Source organism: Oryctolagus cuniculus, chromosome 1, assembly GCF_964237555.1.
Source record: "Oryctolagus cuniculus chromosome 1, mOryCun1.1, whole genome shotgun sequence".
Taxonomy (NCBI): domain Eukaryota; kingdom Metazoa; phylum Chordata; class Mammalia; order Lagomorpha; family Leporidae; genus Oryctolagus; species Oryctolagus cuniculus.
In genome coordinates, this window is record NC_091432.1 from 155,218,401 (window position 1) to 155,227,139 (window position 8,739).

The 8,739-nt window shown below is 43.7% G+C and overlaps 1 long non-coding RNA gene across 1 annotated transcript; it reads left to right on the forward strand.

Annotated features, from left to right (window-relative positions):
- The first annotated feature begins 870 nt into the window (after positions 1-870).
- LOC108178542 (uncharacterized) lies at positions 871-5,383 on the forward strand. Its single transcript, XR_001795264.3, has 3 exons — positions 871-999; positions 1,735-1,938; positions 4,427-5,383. It is a non-coding gene; the product is annotated as an uncharacterized lncRNA (long non-coding RNA).
- Positions 5,384-8,739: the final 3,356 nt, after the last annotated feature.

An 8,739-nucleotide genomic window follows, 5' to 3' on the forward strand; every position in this document is an offset into this window, starting at 1 on the left:
CTAGATATTTTTCAAATTAATATAATCCTGATCCTTTCCTAGCCGTGGTTGCAACTCCAGGGTTTCGCATTTGAAATTCAGAGTTTCAGCTCTCTGATATTCAGAAGAGAAAGGATTTAAACCAATCAGCGTCCCCGAGGTGGCTGCCTCGGCCATAAAACATGGGTGAACTTTCAGACTCTGGTCCATGGGAAATATCTTGCTTACAATCCTTGTTTATATAGTCTCAGACTTCTACTCTTTTTGATAGAGCCAGAGAAAGGGCCAATAGGGTCAAACACTGAAGAACAAATATCTGGTGGATATATCAATAAAGAATGACCTAGAGATGACGTGTGAGGCCTAGCCTCAGGGTCTCAGAATTGCATGGCAAAATGGAAGAAAGGCATGTACAGCCGCATAAGTGTTTATTTTAAACTTTGGTTCGCTTGAATCAGGGTCAGCAAATTATGTCCCATTGACCAAGCCCAGTCAGTCTTTTTCTTTTTAGTAAAGTTTTATTGAAAACTTTTAGTCCTTTGTGTTCTCTCTGGTTGCTTGTACACAGTAACACCAGCATTGAACAGTTGTGAGAGACCCCTTCTCAGCCTGCAAAGCTGAAAATATTCACTACTATAGCAATATTCTCTACAGAAGTTTGCCAACTCCTCATCTATGTATGAGACACAGTTCTAAACAGGGCCAGTCCATGCTATATATTCACATTCTATTGGAGAACCAGACGCTATAACAACAAATCACAAAGCAGTGTGAGAAACTCAGTAACAGGCTACAAGGGGAGTCACAGGAAAGACAGACATGGCCCAATTAGGAAGGATGTTGTTTGTTACATCAAGGAATTTAGAATTTATCCAATAGGTAGTAGAACGCCACTGAGGGATTTACATCAGCAGAGAACAATTAATTCACATTTGAGAAAGAAATTAGTTTTGAAAAAAGAATAATTTGAAGTCACTCATACATCCTGTGGCACTGGAGGGGGAGTCTGGAGGTTGGAAGGTAAGTTAGAAAGATTGCAGTAGGCCAGAGTTTTAACCAAGGCCACGCCCTGCCCCAAATAATTTCTATGTAAGCCCCTTGATTAGCAAGTAAAGTACACACCAGGATTTAGCATAGAGTACAATAAACTGAAGCCAAGCATTAATTATATACACATATTTAGAGTGGACATATGTTAGAGGAGTCATTTCTCTAAAGAGGATTCCTGTTCCTTGTATTTCATTTATTTTTTTATTTAAACAAAGTTGGTTTTTTTACAGATTTATTTATTTTTTGAAAGGTAAGTTATAGAAAGAGGGGGATCTTCTATCTGCTGGATCACTCCTCAAATGGCCACAATGGCAGAGGCTGGGCCAGGCTGAAGCCAGGAGCCTGGAACTCTGTACAGGCCTCCCATGTGGGTGTAGGGGCCCAAGTATTTGGGCCATCTTCCACTATTTTTCCTACATTAACAGGAAGCTGGATCAGAAGTGGAACAGCCAAGACTTTTTTGTTTTTAAGATTTATTTATTTGAAAGAGTTACACACAGAGAAAAAGAAAGGCAGAGAGAGAGAGAGAGAGAGAGAGAGAGAGAGAGAGAGAGAGAGAGAATCTTCCATTTGCTGGTTCACTCCCCAATTGGCCACAGTGGTCAGAATTGAGCTGATCCAAAGCCAAGAGCCAGGAGCTTCTTTTGGGTCTCCCACATAGGTGCAGGGGCCCAAGGACTTGGCCATCTTCTACTCCTTTCCCAGGCCATAGCAGAGAGCTGGATGGGAAGTAGAGCAGCCAGGACTTGAACCGGTACCCATATGGGATGCCAGCACTGCAGGCAGCAGCTTTACCTGCTATACCACAGCACCAGCCCTGCAGCCAAGACTTGAACCATTGCTCATCTTAACCTGCTGAGCCCCATCACTGGCCCTGAGATTTTCATCTATCAGTAAGAAGACTGAGATGTGTGTGTTCGTTATTGTTTCTAGAGCAATGCTTTTAAAAATCTACTGTGCTTTTTTTAAAAAAAAAATGTTTGCTGTGCTCTTGTTTAAGTGCAAAATTAGAGTCACAAGGTGAAGGCTGAGATACTACATTTGTAACAGTATCCCAGGAGACATGGATGAAGCTGGTGCAGGGTCCACATTTTTGAGTTACAAATGTGGACAACAGGAGCAGTTCATTATAAGCTGAATAGAGGGTAACCTCTCAGGGACAGAAAGGGTTTTAAGTGGAGAGATGGCAATCATGACAGGGTGTGATAGTGAATCTTCTAATTCAAATTGGATAGTCCAATCTTGTTACTTATTAATTATTTTATAAAAGTCCAGGGGCAGGGAAGCTAGAATCAAGAGACAGAGCAAGCCTGAAATAAAATCCAAGTACTCCTGTGTTAAGACACGGGCATCTTAACTACTAGCCTAACCACCTGCCACAATACTGTTTAAAGGAAAGATAAACCAGCTTTAGTAGAGGCTGCAGAGCCAGTGGTTAGTTTCTTGGGCTTTGTAGACCTGCTTTCAAATCTGGGATTTTCCACTTAATAGCTGTATGAATTTCACAGAGCCATTTAATTCTCTAAATGTTAAAAATATAAGGGAATGATGGATGATGATACTATTTTAAATATTAAGTTACATGCAATTTTGCCATATTCTAGTGCTTAGTTCAGTGGCTGGAATTTGTAAAATCATTTACTCATTCCACGAAATGATTATGCAAAATATTCACATGCCAGACACAGTAAGTATTAGATGCTAGGAGTACAGGCATTAACAAAGTATATATGCTTGCCAACCTCAAAGAACACACAATTAGCAGGCAAAGCATTCAGCTAAAAGATTATACAACACAATATGTAATTACAAACTTTGAAAGAGGCATCCACATAGGGGGGTGTGAAGCTGATAAAAATGTACTTAGGATTAATAGATGAGTAGCCCAACAGATTTCAAAGCCTTTATTTACAAAGACTTATTGATTATGAAATATCTTTGATAATAATGGAGTAACTTTATGGCATAACCAAGAAGAATAAGGGATGTTTTGTTAATCATCTTATCTAAAGTGGAAAAACAGGTTGACACTTCCTGTATAAATGATAGCGCATTGAGTTTCCTTGTTTTCAATTCATCATGCTCATCAATTGTATACCTGTTGGAAAGATCAGCTTTGGAAATGGTATCTGGGGATCCCATGCTGTATAGGAAGGTGTTTTAGGAAATAATTTAATAGGCAAATCGAGAGCAGGAACTTAATATGTAAAATTGTAGATATAAATATTCCTAATAGGATTTTTTTGAAGATGACTGCTGAAATCAAAGGCTATCACTAGTAAATTATCTTTGAATCATGAACTATTAGAGTTAGAAGGATCTTTTAAGAATACTCCAATTGTTGGCCGGCGCCGCGGCTCACTAGGCTAATCCTCCACCTTGCTGCGCCGACACACCGGGTTCTAGTCCCGGTCGGGGCGCCGGATTCTGTCCCGGTTGCCCCTCTTCCAGGCCAGCTCTCTGCTGTGGCCAGGGAGTGCAGTGGAGGATGGCCCAAGTGCTTGGGCCCTGCACCCCATGCACCCCATGGGAAACCAGGAGAAGTACCTGGCTCCTGCCATTGGATCAGCGTGGTGCGCGGGCTGCAGTGCACCAGCCGCGGCGGCCATTGGAGGGTGAACCAACAGCAAAGGAAGAACTTTCTCTCTGTCTCTCTCTCTCACTGTCCACTCTGCCTGTCAAAAAAAAAAAAAAAAAGAATACTCCAATTGTTTAATGTTATAGATGAGGACACTGAGTCCAGATAGGTTAAATAAGTTGCCCAAGATCACATATCTTGTTTCAGAGTCATCAGTCACAGTCAAAGCTGGTATTCGTGCTTCTATACTACATTGTTTCTTCTATCTGTACTCATTCAACAGGTGTTCAGTACAGTGTTAGTGACATTCTAACAGTTTCTCTGGCAGTTATTGTAATGGGGCTCACAGACATCACCTCCTTCCGCTTTCTAGCCTGTCTTCCTCTGCTTTGGAAGATAGAAAACTGAAAACTCCACATCCAGACTCACTTGTAACTAAGGTTTCAACTCGGAGGAACCAAGCACAGTGACTTGGAGCAACATAGAAAAATATTATATCTTATTGCAGAAGAGTTTGGTCCTTCCAGGGTGTTATAGCACTTTTTAAAAAATATTTATTTATTTATTTATTTGACAGACAGAGTGGACAGTGAGAGAGAGAGAGAGACAGATGAAAGGTCTTCCTTTGCCATTGGTTCACCCTCCAATGGCTGCCGCGGCCGGTGCCAGCACACCGCGCTGATCCGAAGGCAGGAGCCAGGTGCTTCTCCTGGTCTCCTATAGCACATGTTTTGTTGTCTGGTTCTTAACCGTAGTACATAATAAATTGTGGGCAGTGGGCAATGGTGTTCACTAAAACAGTTTCCTTTGAAACAACAGGTACGGCTGCTATTTTGTTCCTGAGATGCATTCGAGCTCGGTTCCCAGGTCTTTCTGGAAATTCTGTGTGGCAAATTTCCTTTAATAAATCATCTTCTGCTTAAATTAACTTGACTGGATTCTGCTTTCTCTAACTAAAATTCGTTAGCTAGGTGGAATAGCTTCTAACACAATCCTAGTGATACAACAAAGTACTTCAACAGATTCACTACTAAGAAGAAACTTGAACTTCTCTGGTTGCCGTGCCTCAGGGTTCCTGCCCTGGCCTACATCCACAGCCATGCAGCAAGGGCCTGCTACAGTCTGTCCTGGTCTTGCAAGAAGACAGCCACAGTCGTGGCATGAGGCAAACAGGACACAGCCTTATCAAGGTGAACAGGAAGCCCCTGCAGATGACTGAGCCACATACGCTGCAGTACAAGCTACTGGAGCCTGTTCTGCTTCTGGGTAAGGAGCAATTTCTTGGTGTTGACATCTGTGTCCAGGTGAAGGGTGGTGGTCATGTGGCTCAGATTTATGCTGTCAGTCCATCTTCAAAGTCCTGGTGGCCTATTACCAGAAACATGTGAATGAGGCTTCCAAGAAGGAGATCAATGTCATAATCCAGTATGGCTGGAGCCTGCTGGTAGCTGACCCCTGCCACTCTGAGTCCAGAAAATTTGGAGACCTTGGTGCCCATGCTTGCTACCAGAAATCCTACTGATAAGCCCATCACCAAGATCAGGGATCCCCTTTATAATAAACACTGGTTGTGAGATTTTAAGGAAGAAGAAGAAGAAAGAGGAGGAGAAAAAAAAGAAAATTGAAATTAAGCAAATTAAACAACAGTACTCACTATGTACAGGAAATGTGGAAGACACAGAAGGACTTGACTCTTGCCCTCAAGACAATCAAGCCTGTCAAATAAGGAAACAATCCGCCAATCCAAAATGTGGGACCCCCTGCAGTATCAAATGATCTAGTTTTGGTTCCAAGATGGTGGAGTAGGGAGGGAGCTTACTACTCTAACCCAGGAAAAGATAAAAAAAAAAAAAAAAAAAAAAAAGTGGAGAGAGCGTAGTCTCAGGGAAGAGTTAGGGGAGAAAATGGCAGAGGAAACTATCAAAATTAGAGGGACACGGTGGACCTACGTGGAGGGCGTGGGTGCCCACGGCTTGGGACTCCAGCAGCTGAGAACCTATGCACCAGTGTTGGAAAGTGAGGTGAGACCAGACCGCAGCAGTCCAAGCCACTGGTGAAAAAGTTTCAGGAAGAGCCTAGAGGGAACCCAGCTTGGAGCCCCATTGGGGGATAGTGTACCTGCCAAACTAGAGGAGAGAAAAAAAAAAAAAAAAAAGGTGGGACGGACACATTTCTCTCTCCTGGATCACTTTACAACAGCATTCTGTAACAAGCCGATAGAGCAGGCACCATTTAGGACACATGTAACAGCTGCACCAGCTCGTGTCTGTGCCAGCAACCAGCCGAGTGGAAACCCTGACTCTGCTGGGGAGAACTAACAGGGAGCTAGGAGCTTGTGACCGTGTGAGGCTTCTGTACTGGGACTGTGAAAAAGACTGAGGATGTACGGGAGGGCTCATGGTGTGGCTGGGACTTTGAGCAGTCACAGCGGGAGACTCCACATGCTCAGGGTGTTCTGGTGAGAGACATTGCTGGGGAAACCGACCTTACACTGAGGATTGCCCAGATCCTTTGTGTGATCCTCGGGACACAGAGGACGAATATGACATCCGCTGGGGCTAGGGCTCAGGCACTGGTCTCCATTGAGGAGAGGAGCTCAGCTGAGCAGAGTAAATTTCCCTTCTGAGTAAAAAAGAAAGGAGAAAGATTTACCACGCCAAACCTGGGTGTGTCACATTAGGCATCTCTTAACCCTTGAGAACTGAACAGAGCTCTCTGGTCACACCCACTACTAGCCTCTAGATACGCACTGAAAGCAGACTTCCCACTTATTTACAGAGCCATAGTACAAGGATAAAAGCCACCAAGGGGGGGGTAGGAAAAGGAAAAGGAAAAGGAAGGGAAGGAAGGGGAGGGGAGGGGGGGGAAGGGAAGGGAAGGAAAGGAAGAGAAAGGAAGGGAAAGAAAAAGAAAAAACCAACAAGTATCTCTGTCGCTCCCCCTCTTCGTGGAGGAACGACACAGGACCCTGCGCTGTTCTTTCGTCTGCTCGGCCCTCCCCGGGTTTGCTGCTGGTTCTTCCCGGGTTGGCTACTATCCCTTCCACCTCCGTGGAAGGGCAGTTCCCCCTGGCCACATTCCCCACTTCCGCAGGGGAGCGGCACACCACCGGCCGGGTCTCTCGGGGGCTGCACGGGTGTTCCTTCAGCTAGATGTTCCCCTTAGATGTTCCTGGTGCATGCCGTCTCTCTCCTCCTTTATAGTCCTCCTCCGCCAATCCTAACTCGGCTGCCCACACGCCGAGTACGCTGCTCTCCTCCAATCAGGAGCAAGTCCTACAGTTTATTAGTTGAACTGGAGGCAGCTGTGCGGAAGCTGTTTACTTCTCTCCCAGCGCCATATTGTGGGAGAGCAGATGCATAGAATAAGTCTTAATTCCAGTAACTCAGTCCAGTCCGGATTGCTCCCCACATATCTCCACATATGCTGGAAAGCAAACGCACCAATTCAAGAAAACAAGAACAAGGAAGACAACATGACACCCTCAAAATAACATGACACTTCAATGCTAGATTGTGAAGATGATGAGATGGAAGAAATGCAGGAAATGGAATTCAAAAAATTGATCATAAGATTACATAGAAATAATCAGAAGCAAATGCATGAACTACAAATGATCTAGTTTCCTCAAAACAAATAAATAGAAAACAAACAAAAAAACAATGAAAAATAAAAAGAAAAGTAAGAGGGCATGCGGGGGGCGGGGTGGATTATTGGTGACTAAAAGAGATATAGTAAACATTTATTTATTTATTTATTTGGAAGACCAAGTGACAGAGAGGGAGTGACAGAGAGAGAGAGAGAGATCTTCCATCCACTGGTTCACTCTCCAAATGTTCCAAACAGCCAGAGCCAGGCCAGCCCAAGCTGGAAGTCAGGAACTGCATTCAGGTCTCCCACATGGGTGGCAGGAACCCAAGCACTGGAACCATCACTTGTTGCACCCCACGGGGAGCAACAGCAGAAAGCCAGATTGGAAGTGCAGAGAAACCGGGACTCAAAGGAGATACTCAGTGTGATCCCAAGTGGTAGCTTAACTTGCTGACCCATAGCTCTTGCCCTAATATTCTAATTAAAAAAAAATGTTAAAGCTAATAAATAGTCATCTTTGGGGAAATGGGAAATTTGAATAAGAACTGTGTGTTAGATGATATTAAGATGTATTAATTTAGTTGACAAAAGTAATAACAGCATGGTGGTTACCTTAAAAAAAATTGTTGGCACTGGCATTGTAGTGCAGCATGTTAATGCTGGAGTGCTGGTTTGAGTTCCAGCTGTGGTGCTTCTGATCCAGCTCTCTGCTAATGTGCCTGGGAAAGCAGTAGAATATTGTCCAAGTGCTTGGGCCCCTGCCACCCACATGGGAGACCTGGAGGAAGCTCCTGGCTCCTGGCTTTGGCCTGGCCCAGCCCTGGCCTTTGCCACCATTTGGGAAGTGAACGAAAAGATGGGAAGATTTCCCTTGCTCTCTGTCACTCTGCCTTTCAAATAAATAAAATGAATCCTAAAAGAAGAAAGCAAATCTAGAAGAATAGGCAAGGAATTGATGTATTTGTCTGCAGGTGACTGTAGGTGACTTAGGATGGGGGTAGAGAAACCGTTCACATTTGTAATCCTCTTTCATTTTGACTTCTGAGTCAGGTATTACTGCACTATTATTACAAAATGGACTGGATTTTTAGGAAAGTTTTGTATAAAAACAACACTGGAGGCTGACACTGTGGCATAGTAGGTTAAACCTCCACCTGCAGTGCCGGCATCCCATATAGGCACCGGTTGGATTCCCGGCTCCTCTGTTTTTGATCCAGCTATCTGCTGGGGGCCTGACTCCTGGCTCCTGGCTTCAAATCAGCTCAGCTCCGCCCATTGTGGCCATTTGGGGGGTGAACAAGTGGATGAAAGACCTCTCTCTGTAACTCTGCCTCTCAAATAAATAAATAAATAAAAATCCATGACACTAGCATAAAATAATCACAAATTTTCTTATCATTGCCTTTGTTTCAATTAGCAATTTAAACCAGGAAAATATGAGCCACTTCATTTTCAACTTGATTATATCTATTTAGCAGACTTTATGGTCCCTGCACATATTTAACAATTCTGAATAAAACAATTTCTTTTGTGCCATTATT